Source organism: Papio anubis, chromosome 3 (genome assembly GCF_008728515.1).
Source record: "Papio anubis isolate 15944 chromosome 3, Panubis1.0, whole genome shotgun sequence".
Lineage (NCBI taxonomy): Eukaryota > Metazoa > Chordata > Mammalia > Primates > Cercopithecidae > Papio > Papio anubis.
In genome coordinates this window covers 36,576,483-36,594,303 of record NC_044978.1, presented here as the reverse complement: position 1 = coordinate 36,594,303, position 17,821 = coordinate 36,576,483, and the positions used below count along the sequence as shown (strand labels likewise).

The window sequence follows — 17,821 nt, the reverse complement described above, 5'->3', positions numbered from 1 at the left end:
ATAAGCAGAAAATGGAAAGGATGTTTTTTCTATTCCTCTAATCTCTCGACCCACCGCACCTCTCTCCCAGTTAATTTGAAAAGTAGGTATTGGGGAATCAGATGAAATATATGAGGAAGCTATAAACCTGCACTGTCTAATGCCAGGGACACTAGCCACATGTGGCTATTTAAGTTAGTTAAAATTAAATACAAATAAAAGATTCAATTCCTCAGTTGTACCAGCCATATTTCAGTGTCAGTATCGTATGTGGCTAGTGGCTACTTTATTGGACAGTGCAAATTCAGAACATTTCCAACAACATTGGCCAGCCCTGATAAAACTTTAAGATGCGACATGGTATGATATGATACATAATTCCCATGTTGTTGAGCCATGAGTTTAAAAATCTGTTACCCATGGTGCCTAGCAGTTTTTGTTTCAGCTGATGAAATGTTATTGCCATGTTCTCTCTCAGCTTTTTGTTTTAACTAAATCCAGATGGTCAAAGTCTAAGTTTAATGTTTTTCTTGGATGTTTGGGGATTATAGTTAGCTGCTTTTCTAGGATAAAGATGTCAGCTTCATTAAGGGCATGAGTGTTTTCTGTCTCCTTTGAGCTGTAGATCTGTATGTCTTGTTATCTTGTTGACATCCTCTCTTGAATATCTTAAAGGTATCTCAAATCCAGTAAGTCTAAAATAAAACTGATTTCTCCTTCCCTCCCTACAAAACTGTACAACGTTGGTTCTTTCTTTGTTCGTTTTTTCAGTGAGTGACACAATTATCTTTTCATTGTAAAATCCAGAAAACTAGAAGTGATCCTTAATTCCCTCTCCCTGATAGATCCAATGATCAACAAGTTTTTAAAATCTTACTTTCTACATGACTCTTGAATTTTTCTATTTCTTCCTGTTTCCACTACTGCCATTTCATCTTGCCTGAAACTTTTACAGTAGCCTCCATTCTTATCTATCCAATTCTGCTTTGGCACCTCTCTAATTCATTACCCATCCTGAAGGCACAGTGATTTATTTTGAAACACGCATTTGATTGTCACTCTCCTTCTTCCTCCCCCAGTGCTTTTATGGCTTTCCATTGCTTCTAGTATCAAAATAAAACTGCTTAACAACGTTTAGCTCTCCAAACTCATCTTGTACCATGTTATGCATAAGTTTCCAGTTCAACCATGCTGGCCTTCTTTAGTCCTTTGTATGTACCTTGCTCCCTGCCTTTTTTGCAAGGCTGTTGTACATGCTTTTCTCTCTGTCTGGACCATTCTTTCTTTACTTTCATTTCATTTCACTTGGTAGTGCCTAGTCATCCCTCATACCTCAGCCGAAGTTTTGCATCCTTAGAGAATATGCTAACCTCCCACATTAAGGTAATAGCATCATACATTTCCCACACTTTGCAATTTACATTTATTCATGTGACTGTAAGATTGTCTTTCTGTTCAGTGGCCTATAAACTTCATGAAGGTAAGGTCTATTTCTTATTTTCTTTTTTGGCTCATTGTTGAATCTGTAGGACCTAGCTCAGTGCCTGACACGTAAATTTGACTCATTAAATTTCCAAGTTAATGGTATTAAGGATTTCAGTTCATCGAGTTTTGTAATACAAGAATTTGAATGTGAATTTTTATCAAAATAGTGTTAAAATAGTAATACAGTTTGAGCATTCCTAATCCAAAATCTTGAAATCCAAAATCTTGAAATCCAAAATGCTACAAAATTCAAAACTTTTTTTGAGCCCAACATGATGCTACAAGTACATAATTCCACACCCAACTTTATGTGATGAATCGAAGTCAGAATGCAGGTGTACAACAGTTTCCCCAAGAGAAAAAAGACCTGCCTGCCCCCTTCAGCTCCATATATCTTTTCCTCATACACCCAGATACACCTACGCAAGCATGCCCACAAAGGGCAATACAACGCCATGTGTATGTATAAGAAATGATTGGTTATTAGTAGCATATAAATTCAGAGACAGGAATGATGGTGATGTCAAACAACCACAGACTGTCCACATGAGTGACTGAGATAGTGACACCTTTGCTTTTGGATGGTACAGTGTATACAAACTTTGTTTCATGCAAAAAGTTACTAAAGTATTATATAAAATTACCTTCAGGCTATGGGTATAAGGTGTATATGAAACATAAATGAATTTTGTGTTTACACTCGGGTCCCTTCCTGGAGATACCTCATTATGCATATGCAAATATTCCAAATGCCAAAAAAATCTGAAATCCAAAACACTTCTACTTTGGAAAAGGGATAATCAACCTGTAATTAATTTTTCATTTAGACTATTTCTTTCAAGTGTATGGAAATAAATTATTAGGCCGGGCACAGTGGCTCACGCCTGTAATCCCAGCACTTTGGGTGGCTGAGGTGAGTGAATCACTTGAGGTTGGGAGTTCAAGACCAGCCTGACCAACATGGTGAAACCCTGTCTCTACTAAAAAATATACATATACAGATTAGCTGGGTGTGGTGGCCTGCTCCTGTAATCCCAGCTACTTGGGAGTTTGAGGTGGAAGATCGTTTGAACCCGGGAGGCAGAGGTTGCAGTGAGCCGAGATCATGCCTCTGCACTCCAGCCTGGGTGACACAGCAAGACTCCGTATCCAAAAAAAAAAAAAAAAAAAGTGTTATTAGTAGTTATATAAAATATAGCACAGTATTCTTAGATTATTTTGTAATAGACCCTTTTATTTTTGGATGGTTTTAGTTTTACAGAATTACTGTGAAGATAGAATAGAGCTTCCCATACCCACTTTCACCTATTATAAGATATTAGGCTGTGTGTGGTGGCTCATGGTGGTAATCCTAGCACTTTGGGAGGTCAAGGTGGGTGGATTGCTTGAGCTCAGGAGTTGAAGACCAGCCTGGGCAACATGGTGAAACCCTGTCTCTACCAAAAATACAAAAAATTAGCCAGGCATGGTGGTGCTCATCTGTGGTCTCAACTACTTGGGAGGCTGAGGTGAGAGGATCACTTGAGCCCAGGAGGCGGAGGTTGCAGTGAGCAGAGATCATGCCATGGTACTCCATCCTGGATGACAGAGTGAGACTCTATCTCAAAAACAAAAACATACTACATTAGCATAGTACATTTGTCACAATAAACCAATATTGACACATAATTATTAAAGTCCATGTTTTATTCAGATTGCCTCACTTTTCCCCAGTGTCTTTTTTTTTTTTTTTTTTTTTTCTGTTCAAGGATCCCATCCAGTATAGCATATTACCTTTAGTGGTCACGTATCCTCTCGTTTTGACAGTTTCTCAGATTTCCTTGTTTTTCATGACAAGTTGATAGTTTTGAAGATTACTGCCTGGTCAGGTATTTTGTAGACTGTCCCTCAGTTGGGACTTGTCTGCTGTTTTTCTCATAATTTGACTGGGTGATATGTTTCTAGGAGGAAGATCACGGAAATAAAGTGCCATTCCCATCGCATCATATCAATAATACAGCCTTTTTGTTTATTTGTTTGTTTTTTTGAGGTAGAGTCTCACTCTGTTGCCCAGGCTGGAGTGCAGTAACGCAATCTTGGCTCACTGCAACCTCTGCCTCCCGGGTTCAAGTGATTCTCCTGTCTCAGCCTCCTGAGTCGCTGGGAGTACAGGCACATGCCACCATGCCAGGCTAATTTTTGTATTTTTAGTAGAGAGAGGTTTCACCGTGTTAGCCAGGCTGGTCTTGAACCTCCCGACCTCAGGTGATCCACGTACTTCAGCCTCCCAAAGTGTTGGGATTACAGGTGTGAGCCACTGTACCCAGCCAAGAATACAAACTATTAATGTGACAGTACCATTGATATTAACCTTGACTACTTGGCTTGAGATAATGTTCATCAGTTTTGTCCACTGGATATTTTCAACTCTGAACATACAGTTTTAAAATGGAGTCATGTATTGTAACTCAATTTTTTATTGTAAACAAGTCAGTTCAACTTGAAAATTAATATTCAGTTATGAAATCAAAACAAGTCTTTTCCAGGTTTCAAGCAGTGTCATCTTGGTATAAACTCTGTTTTCTGAATATAAACCTGTTTTCATTGTAATTTCTAAAAATCCAGTAGGTTTCTGGATATTGTAAAGATGTGAATATAGATATAATTGTGCAAATTTCGTAGTACTTTATTTTGAGGTGAGAATTTTGTTGTGGTTTATAAAAGATATTTTCCTCTAGGACCTCAGGCCTGTTTTGGGACCTACAACTAAGTATGACTTCCAGCTGCTTCCATTCTTGCTATTCAAAAGGTTGATAGTCTTTAGGTTAAATATAATGTGATATTATTCAACAGAAAGAATATGTTTTTCCTTTTTAACCTCGAACAAGTTCTGTATCTGATGTGTAGAAAGTATTTTTAAAAGTTGTGGTAATATAAAAATGTGTGGAAATTGTGGCTAAAGAATTAAAAATAACTTGCAAAATAAACATATTCTCATGGTAAAGAAAAAACTGATCTTACCATTCTCTTCCTATTTATCTGTGAATGAGAAAAGATGGGCATATTCCAGTAGATTTCATCAAAAGTGAAAGAAATAGAGCCACTTAAAAAATCTTTAGAATAATAACTGATCTCTGGAATATCAAGTCTAAAGAAACTAAGCAAAATCACTTCAAAGCAAGCCCAAGTTTTGCTAGTTTTTGCTCTCAGTTTTCTATTTACCTCTTTTATTGTCCTTGACTCACCAGTCAGAAGTTCTTGATGCTGTATATCATTATTCATAGTACTTTTCAAATTTTTTTTTTTTTTTTTTTACTAAAGTACCTTTAGAAAGAGTAATAACTCTTCAGACATTTCTTTGAAGACTCGTATTTTATCATAAAAATTCAGTAAATTTCTTTGAAGACTTATGTGTGTTGTTTTATTCAAGTGAATTTTGCTTTGGATTCCATCATATGTATTTTAGTGAAAAAGAATGTAAATTCGTATTCCAGTGTAATGTGCCATGTTTATCTTGTCTGCTGTGGTTATATCTGCCCTCCTGTGTCTTGGGCATACCACTTCAGACCACCTGTTACATGAGTAACTGAATTTGAAAAGCTCACATTATGATTTGTGTTCAACAACACTCCTGCCATAAATCCTTTATCATTAGACTTCTGAATCTTTAAACTCAGTGTTGTCATGGAGACTCTGAAGGGGTTTTAGGGATCCTGGCAAATCTAATACCTCCTGCCCTCTCTTTCCTGGGGGCTAAGAAGACCTTAAATGCATTTAAGAGTGGTAGAATATAAAACTCTCCCTCACTAAAATTTGGGAAAGGATCTTATAAGGTTTCCCTCTGCATAGATTTGGTCTATTCAGTATGTACATATAAAAATATGATTTTTATAGTAAAATCAAAGCAACTACAAAGAGTTGGATGGATTTTAAACTTGAGGTGACAAATTCTAATTAATAATTCACTTTGTAGGTCTTTGGTTCTTACACTCTTTTGTTAGCAAATACCTCTGGCTCATTTATAGTAGAACCCCCAGAGATGACTTATGACATTTTGGCCTCCAATATAACTGGCCTGTGAGGGCTGAACATCAGTGGTGGTTTTGTAGTAGTAATTTATCACTCTGTTTTAAAGACAGCTTGCAAAGATAAGTGAATTCATACAAAAATTAGAAAATGTATAAGCTAAACAGCACAAATTGTAGGTCATTAACTTCTTAAGTCTTGTTACTCCCATGTATTTTGTTATCAAAGTTATAAACAAGAAGACCTTTAAGAAATAAATATGAAGTGGATCAGAGCACTTAAAGAATGAGCTGAGATAGCGCCATTGTACTCCAACCTGGGCAACAAGAACAAAACTCCATCTCAAAAAAAGTGTGTGTATGTATATATATATATATATATATATATATATATATATATATATATATCATATTTAGTACCTATCTCTGTAATTCACAGACATTTGATTTGTGTTTCTCTGTCTGCCTTGAGTTATTTGGTCTTTTCCAGAGCTGAATGATAATGATGTACAGTAGTCTTCCCATAGTCTTGGGGGAGGTGTTCCAAAGCCCACATACCTGAAACTGTGGATAGTCCCAAACTCTATATATACTAAGTTTTCTCCTATACATACATACCTATGATAAAGTTTAATTTGTAAATTAGGCACAATAAGAGATTAACAACAGTAATAATAAAATAGAGCAATTATAACATATTTTCTTAGTCTGTTTGAGTTGCTATAAAGGAGTACCTGAGGCTGAGTAATTTATAAAGAAGAGAGGTTTATTTTCAGACCATGGTTGACAGTTGATAACAAACTGTGGAAAGCTAAAACATGGATAAAGGGAGGACCTACTATATTTTCCTCATTGGTGCTGTTTTATACAAGGGGTCAAATGATAACTCCTATTTCGCAAGAAAGTAAAAGATAGCAAAAATGAACTGCCTTAACCTTCCATTTTTCCATGTTACTCTTCACTGTCTCTACAGGTTCCTTCTTCCTTTATTCTGGCCTCACTGGAAGAGATTTTCTCCTTTTATTTAAAGGGTAATTCCTCTACCTTTGTTCAGAATTTCTTATTGTTTTTAAAAAAACTTTTAATCTAATTTTAGACTTGTGTAAGAGCTGCAAATATAGTACAGAGTTCCTTTACATTCCTCACCCCATTTCCCCTAATGCTAACATCTTACATAACTGTAATATAATTATTACAAGTAGGAAATTAACATTGGTATAGTATTATTAATTAAACTATAGCTCTTATTAGAGTGAAACCAAATTTTCAACTACTGTCCGTTTTCAGTCCCAGGGTCCTACATAGGAGACCACATTGAATTTAGCCATTTCTCTGTAGTCTCTTTTAAAGTTTCTGATATTTTGCTTTTCTTTTATGACTGTGACACTTTTGAAGAGTACTGATCAGTTATTTTTAGAATATCTCGCAGTTTGGGTTTGTCTGATATTTTCTCATGACTGGAATGAGCCTATGCATGTTTGGCAAGAATACCACAAAAGTGATGTTGTGTCTTTCCTAGTGCATTGTATTGAGGAGTTTATGATATATGTCTTACTACTTATGATTACTTGATCACTTGGTTGAGTGTGCTGTTTTTACACTATGAAGTTACTATCTTTCCCTTTTTAGTTGCTAAGTATCTTGTTGGAGCTACATGGAGACTGTGTAAATCCTGTTTCTCCTCAAACTATTGCTCTCTAACTTTAGCATCTATCAAGTGGATATTGTCTGCAGTGTTTGTGATATTTGCCTGATATTGATTGTTTCCCACTTTGCTTCCTGTGTTAATTTACTTATTGTAGTCTATTGGGAAGAAGAGTTGTCTCTTTTCCTCCATTTACTTATCAGATTGTTTATATCAGTATGGACTCATTAATATTTTACTCCTTGTTTTTAATCTAGTACTATCATTTATTTTGTTGCTATATTTGTTCCAGCATTGGCCGTTATGGGCTCCTTCAGGTTGGCTCCTGTGTTCTTTCAACAAACCCCCATCTGTTTTTGAAGTTTTCTTTATTTTCCAACACCATGTCAGCATGTGGAAATTACTATGGTTCTTAGAGTCAGAATTATTACAAAATATATCGTGTATCCAGAGAAGTATCACGCCATCCTTAGCCTTGCTACACTGTTCCCATGCCTTTTTCCTTTCTCACCTGCCTGGGGTAGGTATCCTGTCTCTTCAGTTTCTGGTTTATCCTTCTGGTGTTTTGGGTTCCTTTTGCTTTTTCAGTAGAAACGTGTATTTTCTTATATCCCCCTTCATTCTTACATGAACATAACATACTATAGGTATTTTTTTGCTTTTTTCAGACTTTGCTTTTTTAGCTAACACTGTGTCCTGGAAATCATTTCATATTATAGAGATTTTCCTCATTCTTTATTTCTCCCCACAGTTGCATAACTTGGATGTACCATGGTTTGTTCAGTCACTTTCCTATGTGCCATATTCCTACCATAGGAAGGTAATTGAATATGGCACATCCAAGTTTCCAATATTTTACAATTACAAAGAATGCTGCAGTGTGTATTTGTCTTTGTATATTTGGAGGTATATTCCCAGGGTAGATTCCTTGAAGTGGAATTGTTGGGACCAAAGGTAAGTGTATACGCGATTTTGTTACACATTACCAACACTCCCTTCAGAATGGTTGTACCAATTTGTATTCCCGTCAGCAATGCATGTAAGTGCCTGTTTTCCTTACATCCTCACTAATGGAATGTTTTGTCATATTTTAAAATTTCTGCGAGTGTAATAGATGAGAAATTGTATCTCAGTGTTGTTTTAATTGGCATTTCTCTAATTTCGAGTGAATTTGAGCAATTGTTATATATCTGAGGTCCCTTTTAATTTTTTTTTTTTTTTTTTTTGGTGAATTGACTGTGTCTTTTATCCTGTATCTGATTTTTGGTCCTTTTTCCTTTGTTTTTTGTTCGTTTGTTTGTTTCCCATTTTAATGTTTACAACGTAATAATCTCTTGATGATTGCAGACAGGTATGGCTGTTTGATAGTATTCAGAAACATTATAGTAATGATAGTTTTTTCAATTGGTGTGTAGCGCTCAACAATTATATATGAAATTGCTGTCAAACCAGTAAGACTGCATTTATGCATCCATCATTTTCAGGATTGTTGATAACCTGGGCATATTTCCCCAAATAACTTTGCCTCCTTGCGTCACAAGGCCCAATTTGCTCACATTTACCTCAATGACAGTCTTTGTAATAACACCCAAAGTTGTATACAGTGGGGATGAGGGATTCTTCTTTATGCCAGGTATTGGTAGGCAAAAGGTGGCTTTCAGTTCAGGATGTGTTACATGGGCTTTCTTGAAACGCAAGCCCATTGGCCTGATGAATCTTTCATATTTAGGTGGTTTTTTTGTAAAGCCATCTCCAGCAAAGCAGACTTCAGTAACCATCCTCTTCCATGCCTTCTTCTTTCTCTTTCCTGTTTGAATAACTTAATACTTCTGTTTCTCTCTGGGCACATACTTTGGGCAGAGGGACTTCCCATTTTCCCTCATTTTCTTTTTGTTTCTTTTTAATCATATTGGAAAGTACTTTAGCTCGAGATTGTCTCTCTGTCTAGCCGATAGGCAGGTTCTGCTCCCTGTGGAGTCTTTTCATCATTCTTTTGTTTGGTGTTTCTCTTTTCATGCATCTTGATAGTCTTTTTTATTTGTATTTTCTCAGCATGGTGCTGTTTATAATTAAGCTTAGCCTTCAGACCAATCATTTTCTTTGCCTTCTTTGAACATTCATGAGCCTCTCGACTTTCCTTCTTTCTCTTTGTCTCATGGTAATCCAAATGTTATCTGCAGTGTTTACAGTGTAATTCAGTATATTCATTCTGTGGCATGGTGACGGCTGCAGAGTGACCAGAAGTGGCCCCTGGGGTGCAAAAATGCTCTCCTTTCCCTTTGTTTTTAAGAGTTCTTTATATATTAGCCTTTTATGGTGTATATTGTGAATATTTCATCTTAGTTTGCTTTGCATGTACTGTGTGTGTTGTCCAATTAAAAAATTTTATGTAGTCAATATTTTCTTTTATTGTTTCTGGATTCTCCTTTCCCTATACCAACTTTAAGCAGAATTCATCCTTTTTTTTTTTTTAGTACTTTCTCTGGTTTCATGTTTTATATCTAGATTCCTAATCTATTTGGAGTTTATTCTGGAGTATGATATGAGATAGAGATCAAGTTTTATATTTTCCAAATGGATACCTAGTTTTCCTGGCACCATTTATAGAAAAGTCCATCTGTACTTTAGTGATTTGAGATGCCACCTTTGTTATTTACTAAATTTCTGGGTATGTTTGGGTCTAATTCTAGACTTTTTAAATTCCACTGGTCTATTTATGTCTAGTCCCACACTGCTTTAATTATAGATGATTTTTGGTGTTGTAGTGTTTGTAAAGGTGGTCTACTTGTGGTTTTCCTTTTTCAGTGTTTTCCTACCTATTCTTGCATGTTTGATTTTCCATATCAACTTGAACATCAACTTTCCAAACTTTACAGAATAGCTTGTTAGTATTTTCATTGTATTTTCTCGAATTTATAAAGTAAGGGAGAAATGTCATCTTTATAATGTTGTCATCCTGTCTAAGAATGGGGATGTCTTTCTGTTTGCTCAGGTGTTCTTCAGTGTCTTTCAGTGGTGCTGAAATTTTCCTTGTGTGGTTTTTACACGTTGTTTAGTTTATTCCTAAGTATTTAATCTTTTTGTTGCTACTATAAATGGGATTTTCTTTGCCATTATTTTCCCTGATTATTGTTTTTGTATAGGAGAACTATTTTTTGTATGTTAATTTATTATCTTGCTACTTCATTGAATCTTATTTTTGAGTTAATTTTATTATTGATTCTTCAAGGGTTTTTAGGCTACTATTATATCATCCGCAAATAAAGATAGTTTTACTTTCTCCTTACCTATTATTTATCTGATTGATTTTTCTTAACTAGTTGATTTGGCTAATACCTCTAGTATGATGTTGAATAGTAGTAGAAATGGCTGGGCGTGGTGGCTCACGCCTGTAATCCTAGCACTTTGGGAGGCTGAGGCAAGTGGATCACCTGAAGTCAGGAGTTTAAGACCAGCCTGGCCAACATGGTGAAACCCTGTCTCTACAAAAAATTAGCTGGGCATGGTGGCAGGCACCTGTAATTCCAGCTACTCTGGGTGGTTGGGGGCGGGTGCTGAGGCAGGAGAATTGCTTGAACCTGGGAGGTGGAGGTTGCAGTGAGCCAAGATCGCGCCACTGCACTCCAGCCTGGGCGACAGAGTGAGACACCGTCTCAGAAAACAATAATAGTAGTAGAAATGGTAGGCATCTTTGCCTTTTTCCTAATCTTAGTGGAAATGCCTTTGTTATTTCTTTATTAAATAATTTAATGGTGGTAGGACTAAAATGTATATATTTTATCATTTTGAGAAATTACCTCTTAATTCTTGTTTCCTTGAATGTTGGGTTTCAAATGGGTGTTGAATTTTGTCACATACACTCCATCTCAGTGGTATGGAGAAAATTGTATGTTTGCTACCTGCCTTAGATTTATGAATACGGTATGTACTAATAGATTTCCTAATTGAACCAATCCTTTACCTCTAGGATAAATCCCATTTGGTCATGTTGTATTATTTTCTTAATTATTACATTCTGTTAGCAAACAGTAAAATCGTTCCCTCCATTGTATTTCTAGAGTAAAAATTTGTTTCTTTGCATTGTTGTAGCTAAAATGGTGTCTTGGTACTTATTTGTGTGTGTATTTGTCTCTGTGATTGGATTCAGAGTGCTTTTAGAACTGGAACTAGAGTTTACTTTTTATTACCCTTAGTGCCTAGCAGAATTCTTCATATGTAGTTAGTATTATCTAAATTTTACTGAATAAAAATAGAAGCAGAAATAACACATTAAACTTTTTTTGAATGAAATTTGAATATCATGTTTCACTTAGATAGCGAACAGTCACATCAGTCCCGAAGAGCACTACCACCACTTGAAGGTGGGGAGATCTGAGTTCCGGTCTGGAACTTTGTTTTACTTAGGTCACAAAAACTAACATTTTGGCATCAGACATCACAGTTTTTTCATCTGTCAAATCAAGTTGATGGTCTGATCTTTAAAAATCTGTTTCATATCTGAATGATCTTATGAAATTAATTTTTGCTTTTTGCAGTGTGCATTTTTACATTTTGCCAGATAATTTTTCTGAATTTTTATTTGTCTTTAGAATGGTTTGCCTGTTGTAATGAATAGATATACATATGATTGTAGATAGTATTGAAAAGCAAATTATGAATACAAATAAATTAGTTATTATTTTCCCCGTTTTTTTAGTTGGACAAATTTAACCTTCAGAGAGATGGTGACTGATTTAGAGGAATTAGTAAGACTGGAGCACAACATGGGGTTTTATGACTCCAGTTGCAGTGTTTCTGTGCCAATCTGCCATCTGTTTATGTGACACAGTACTAGGCACAGTGTTTCTTCAACTAAGCCAAGCTACTGTGATTCAGTGTGATAAGTTTTAATGTGGGATTTAGAGCTGGATTATTTATGTTTAGTCCAAAAATCAAAGACGAATTCTTTGCACAATAAGTATTCCTTGCGGGGGATTCAGGATTCCTTATGATTTAAAATAGCTTGAGTGTTTAACATTTGGCAAAGCAGTGTTGTAGTTACAGGTAATCGTGAGAAGCTAGAGAATTGTGTATACTGTACATATCTTAGTTCATGGATTTGATTTTTTAGGATCAGATCTCTGAATCTATCCTGCTGAGAGATGATCCGGGGAAGACTGTGCATGTGTGTTCTAGGAAAGATTAACAGCCTAGCCAATGATGGGATTCATAAAAATAAATGAAAGTATTCTGTTTGTGGTTTACCATTGTGAGTTTTGTCTTTGTAATTGTCACTCTGTTAGATGCTAAACTAGAAATTTCCTGCTCAATAGGAAGTTAGTCTGGATGACAGTGATCTGAAGGAAACTACTGCCAAGCAATTCATTGTTCAAATTTGTCTGGAAATTAACATTAAAATCCATGTTATGCATTCCTTGTGTTTTTAGCCATATCCACATGTGCAGCTTTCATAGGGAATATTCTTATTAAATTTAAAAACAGAACAGGTACGTGAGTATAAGCTGAATTTATCCTCCAATTTAAAAGCATTGAGTTTACAGTTAACAAAAATACAGTTTAGGAATATTTTATGACTTTAAAATTCCCGACTCATTAGTATTCTGCTAATTTAAACCTGTGTCTTTAAAACTTACGGGTCAGATTTGTTTACAAGAAGAACAGTAGCCTAATAGGCAACATTCATTGAGGGCCTATTAAGTGTCAGGCATTGTACTAGGTTTTACATATGTCATCTCATTTAATGCTATAATAACCCTGTTGATGTTTTCTCCCATTTTATAGATTAGACAACTAAGACTTGGAAAGGTCAACATAGCTCTTAAGGAGCAGAGCTATGATTTGAGCCTAAATGAAAGAAAAGATGAGTAAATTTAGGAAACTGTATAGAAAAAAACTATTTAAAAATGGAAGCAAGAAATTGGGGAAACAAGCAAATTAGGTATATTTTTATAACAGTGACTAAAGAAGCAAAGAAATTGCATTAGGTATTTATTAGTTTATCCTGAGATTGTAGTCTTCATTCTTCTTTTCTCTCTGCCCTTTAATGTAGTAACACTAAAACATATACCTATTTCGAATATTTGAGGAAAATATACAGATATTTGCACTTTTCTTTTGTGTAACTCAGACATCTGAAAAGTGAATTGAGTACAGATCCTGCATCCAAGGTCGTATTGTTTAGTAGAGGACATTTAAATGAAATAAAGTGCAGAATAATAATTCCTTTAGAGTGGTACAAGTCAAGCATTGTGGCAGTTCAGAGGAGTAGCAGCCAGGAATATCAGTGAAGGTGCCGTTTATTCTGAAGTCTTATCGCATGGGTAGAATTTGAACTACTTGAGCAAAAGCACAAAGAACATTGAGAAATATGTATGGAGAAGAGTAAGTTTGATTTCATAGGGTATCTGAAGAAGCATGATTGGCAGAAAGAAAACAGGTCAGACCATAGGAAGGATTCTGAGTGTCAAGCTGAGGAGTCGGCTTTTATATTGTAGACACGTCGGGGAGGGAGACACACCATATTAAAGATATACGTAACTTATTTTATAATGTAATGTAAACTAGTGTTTACTGCTGTAAAGCATAAGGGGCTAGAGCGATGAAGAGTGCTAATTGACATAGATTGGTCAATGATAGCCCTTCTGTGGAGTTGATGTTTGAGCAGAAACCTAAATGAGGTGAGGAAGAGAATCATGTGAAAATCCAGGAGTAAGACCTTTCCAGACAGAGCAAAGAGCAAGAGCAAAAATACTGGTAAGATTGGTGTGTTTGAGTAACAGTGGAGAGGGCTCTGTGGGTAGAACTGCCTGTCAGGAAAGATGAAAAGGAATGTGGTTCAAGAAGTAGCTAGCAGCTAGGTTGGTTTTCCCTAGAGTAAATGAATTTCTGTATACTCATCTATGTTCAGTAATTATCCGGATTTCACCGTATTTGCCTTATTCATTCATTTATAATAATAGGTTTGAGAATCACCTTCCTACTGAGGCCGTGAAATTGCCAAGATAGATAGAAGAAAGAAAGAAACACCAAGGCTGCAGATAGTAACCTTTGTAATCATATTTCAAATCTGTCTTGATTGTGGTCTGTTGTAGAAAAGTACACTTAGGGTACCCATAGTGACAAAGTTACAAAGAGTAACTGTGCTGGTAAATACTAGTGTTATTGGAACTACTTCAACATTTGTTCTGTTAGTCTTGAGGTGAAATCAGTGTACTATAATTTTACGTTTGATTTTCACAACAGCTGTGTTATATACAGATGAGGTTAAAAATCTCATTTTATAAACGAGGAAACAAAGTTACAGAAGTAAAGTGAGATGCAAAGGATAAAAAGAGAGCTGGACTTTAAGTCCATGTCTCTTAATAAGTTGGTTGGTTCTGCAATTTCATGAAGTAGGCTTATTCACCTAATAGTTTTGAACCATGTTGAATTACCACTTTGTAATAAATACATTAACCACTTTTCAAAGGCTATATTTTTACTAATACAGAAGGAAATTCCAAAAACTATTTGAATTATGAATTTAATAGAATTACTTTCTTTTTCATAGGCAAAAATCTGAATAATTTCATCTGACACAGAAGGCATTTGTGCTTTTTGGTATTAGAACAAAATATGGTCTCTCTCGAGATGCATAATTAGTCCACTAAGCACTGCAGCCTTCATTGTCTGAAGCCATAACTAAAGCAGTTAGAATTGAATTAGCTTTGTGTCCGTCTTTTCTTCTTTCACTTTCTTTACTTTCTTCATTGCTTTGCCTAGAATTGACTGAACTTAAGAATTTGATCCTTTAAATAGGAAGAAAATATAACTACTTGATAACAGAACAAAATAGTTACTTGACATATGTAATTAATTGGAAATATTTAACAGTACTTGTTATTGCATTTTCAAATAACTTTAAGAAATAGTAGATTTAAGAAATAGCTAGAAAAACTTTAATTATTATACTACTTTGTTTTTGTTTGCTCAGTGGTAAACTGGATTAAAGACCAATGTAAATGTGTTTTAGAAAATATAATGTCTTATGTAGTTCCACAAATTTAACTAAGGCTAAGGCAAGTTATTTTAGATCCTTTCTAGAAAGTTTCTATGTTGTTTCTAAGCATTTTAGAAATTATGTTTTACTATGAATAATATAATGAATTGAATAGCATGAAACTTATTTCTAGTGTGCCTTTCTTTTGCATTATCAAGATAGTGTTTTAGTCTTTGGATGACTCTTATTTTCCTTTTGGTATTAGCCTATAAATGCCAAATTGTCAAATGTAAAGCTGTTTATGTTAGTGTCAAAGTGTATTTTCAGGATTTGAAAAACGTAAGTAGCATGAGAAAAAAAAAGTACATTAACTTTCAAATTTTAGCCCTAAGTCTTGGGCAGCTACAGAAAGGGCTATAGACTAGGGGTTGAATTGTCAGGGAGGAGACTTACTGTGTATCCTCAGGGTAAAGATGAAGTTAGTGGAGATTTGTCCACTGTCCAAATTGGCCAGTATGAAGAAAGGAGGGGGACAGTATGGTATGAGAAGCAGCTAGAGAAGTAGGTAGAGGTCAGACTGTAAGCAGTTTTATGAGCCATGTTACCACGATTGCAGTACTGAGAAAGTTTGCTGGAGTGCTATTTGTTCCACCAAAGGAATGCAGGGGGAAAGCTATTCTCCCCCAGTGCAGTTGAAATAGGTTACATTTATGACACTGAGGTGAATGAATAATAAAAGACCCTGGCCTGCCAATCTAAGAGGCAATTTATAGCATCAGGCAATTTACAGAATTTCTCACCCTTGACACAATTGACATATTTGGGTAATTTTTTTATTTTGGGGAATGTCTTAAACAGCATTGTACAGTGTTTTCCAGCATCTTTGGCCTCTGCCTTCAAAATGCCAGCAGGGCTCCATTCCCAGCTATAACAACCAGACATTGCTAAATTTTGGGTGGTGGGGAGGTGGTATCAAAATCTACCCCCCACCTCCCCAATTTGAAAACCACTGAGTTGTCAGGATCAATGATAACATGTGCATATTTTGAGGCAGTTGATGCCATTTTCAACAACACACTTGTTATCCTGGAACTCCTGATTTCCAGGTGTCCTAGTTTAATTCTGCAACTGCCAACTGGTAGGAGTAGGAGGTTCCTGGATGCAGCTGTCTCTAAGGCTCTGGTATTAGCAGAAGACAGCCCTAATGATATAAATGGAGGTTAATGCATCATTCTGCAGTTGTTGCAAGTAAAGGGTCAGAGTAAATTAAGATGGATGCTACTCTTAACTGCTCATGATAATATGGAGATAAAAGAAAAAACAGTACAAGTTGTCAATATCAAGAAAGCAGTGTGTAAGATTCCTATAAAGGTCTGAATGTGTGTGTATATATATATAGGTTGGGAAGGCCCGTTCGTGTATTTCAGTCACTCTAGGAGAGGCAGTGTGATATACAGATTAAAAACTCAAACCACGTTGCCGGGTTTGAACCCCCAGATCATCACTTGCTTGCTGTGTGTCATTAAGCAAATTTCCTAATCTTTCTGTTTTCTTACGTGTGAAGAGTATTGGTGTGAAATAGGAATAATTATGGTACCTAGGTCAGAGATTTGTTGTGAGATTAAATGAGATAATGCACATAAAGTGAGTAGAATTAAATCAGTTAATATGTGAAATTAATGTGAAAAACATAGAATAGTTCCTGATATATAGTGAGTACCCATTAAACGCTAGCTCTTACTGTTGTAGAGCTTCATTTGCAAGTGGATACATTATTTAAATTAGTTAATTTCCTTAACCTTTTTAGGCTGCAGTCTCCTCATCTGTAAAATTGGGAAAATCATATTTACCTCACCAGGATAGTTGTGAAGGCTAAATGAAATGATTTATGTAATGTGCTTAGCACAGTGCCTGGCATGTAGGAAACTCTCAATAAAGGCCAGATTTTTAGTGATTAGCGTTAGGATTAGAGTAGGGAACTATGAAGGTATCAAACAAATTTTATAGCATTCTGACATTCTAAAAACTTGCTAGACCATTTCAGAGTTACCACCTCATACTCAAGAGCATTCATAAAGATATTGGAAGACCATTTTCCATTTAGCCACTTCCTGATTGTAAATCTGATGTCAAGGTCTTACGTTGTAAGCACATGAAACCAGTTCCAGCTCATTTACTCAGAAAAGGGATTTGCCAAGAGGCTATGAGGTAGTGTAAAGAATTGTCTGGAGCATTGGAAAACCAGAATCCAGGCCCACATATCTAGGAATATTGATCTAAATAATGGTGGTCCAGTGTCGACACCATTGCTTAACACTGGATTTGGCACTGCCAGTACCTCTAGCTCTGGTGACTGAATGCTGCCACTATGGTCACTTCTGACCTAGAAATTTGATCTTGCTGGTTATTGTTGCCCCCTAATGAGTTCTTTGATATCTTTCTTCTTAACCCTAGTTTCTGATTCTAAGTCTGGGGCAAGTGGGCTTTGATTTGGCAGAGCCTAGGTCCTGATGGCAGTGCCCTAGAGCTTGGGAAAGAATAGTATTAATGTAACTGAATATAGCACTCATGTCAAGCATTCTTCTAAATACTGTATGTTTTTATTTTATGCCACAACAATGCAATGAGGTAGGTACTATTACCATCTTACAGAATAAGAAAGAGTGCCTTAGGAACTTGCCTACCGTTCACAGCTAGTGGAGGAACCATGAATTGAACACAAACAATCTG

General features: G+C 35.8%; 1 protein-coding gene and 1 pseudogene across 4 annotated transcripts in view; one reads left to right on the top strand and one right to left on the bottom strand.

The window, feature by feature from the left end:
* The window catches only part of ARFIP1 (ADP ribosylation factor interacting protein 1), a 129,161-nt gene that overhangs the window by 5,949 nt on the left and 105,391 nt on the right, over window positions 1-17,821 (top strand). The gene's annotated exons all lie outside the window — the stretch shown is intronic.
* LOC116274131 lies at window positions 8,536-9,331 on the bottom strand (annotated as a pseudogene).